Below are 1,001 nucleotides of genomic sequence, written 5' to 3'. Positions count from 1 at the left end.
CAGGCGGGTCTCGAACCCGCGGGCTCAGGCAATCCACTCACCTCAGCCTCCCAAAGGCGTGGGATTACAGGCTGAGCCACTGAGCCCGGCTCTGCTGTACCTTTTAAAAGAGGCCAAACCATTTTTGTTTGCTCTTACTACCATAATTTTCATTCAGTGTGTCAGTGGACGTGTCCGGTTAGCAAAGCTACCCAATAGGTCACAAAGGACAAAAGTCTCCTTAGAGTCTCTTCTTTAAAACTGCATGGTCCCACAACACAATATGGTAAAGCAAAGTAAAAGGAAGGCAAAGAACAAAGAAAAACCCAGGAAATTATACTATTATAGGAAATTGTTGTAATAAAATGAAAAACCAAGGAAGCAACTGGCTAGCAAGTTATAAAATTCTAGTCATGTAGCAGGGATAAATTAAAACTCTACTCACTGGCTGGCAGATTTTATGTTGTTCTTTTAGGCTTTATTTACATCTAAGTGCATACCTTTGTGACTTGAAGGTTGTCTGGTCATTTTACAGAAATAAGACAGAAAGATTTAGTGATATACTTAAGTTTTACCATAATGACTGGTAGGATCAGGTCTAGGATATGGGTCTTCTGACTCCAAAAGCAGGGCATTTTCCTTAGTAATCGAAATTTAATTAAGGATCAAGAAGTTGCCAGGCCTTGTCCTCTAAAAATTTTACTGTAGTAAAGCTTCCTTACAAAGCCATTTTACAGATAAGGAATCTGAGGCTGAAGGAAGCAAGCATTACTTTCATCATTGCGAAAACACTCTCTCCTTCATCTTGGAATTTAGGCTCACATGCATGAAATGACTTTCCCAAATGAGCATTAATGTGTTAGGGACCTGAGAGAGGTAGGAAGATGCACATATTTTTTCTTAAGGAAATAGGTGCCATGTAGTTGCTATAGCACCTAGTTACTGATGTATAGGCATTCTTGCTAAAGAATTTCTCCATATTCAAAGGATCTTCCTGACTGACCAATAGTTGAAAGAGGTTG

The sequence above is a fragment of the Carlito syrichta genome, unplaced genomic scaffold, assembly GCF_000164805.1.
Source record: "Carlito syrichta isolate Samal-C Ts95f unplaced genomic scaffold, Tarsius_syrichta-2.0.1 Scaffold267700, whole genome shotgun sequence".
NCBI lineage: Eukaryota > Metazoa > Chordata > Mammalia > Primates > Tarsiidae > Carlito > Carlito syrichta.
This window is presented reverse-complemented; position numbering follows the sequence as displayed.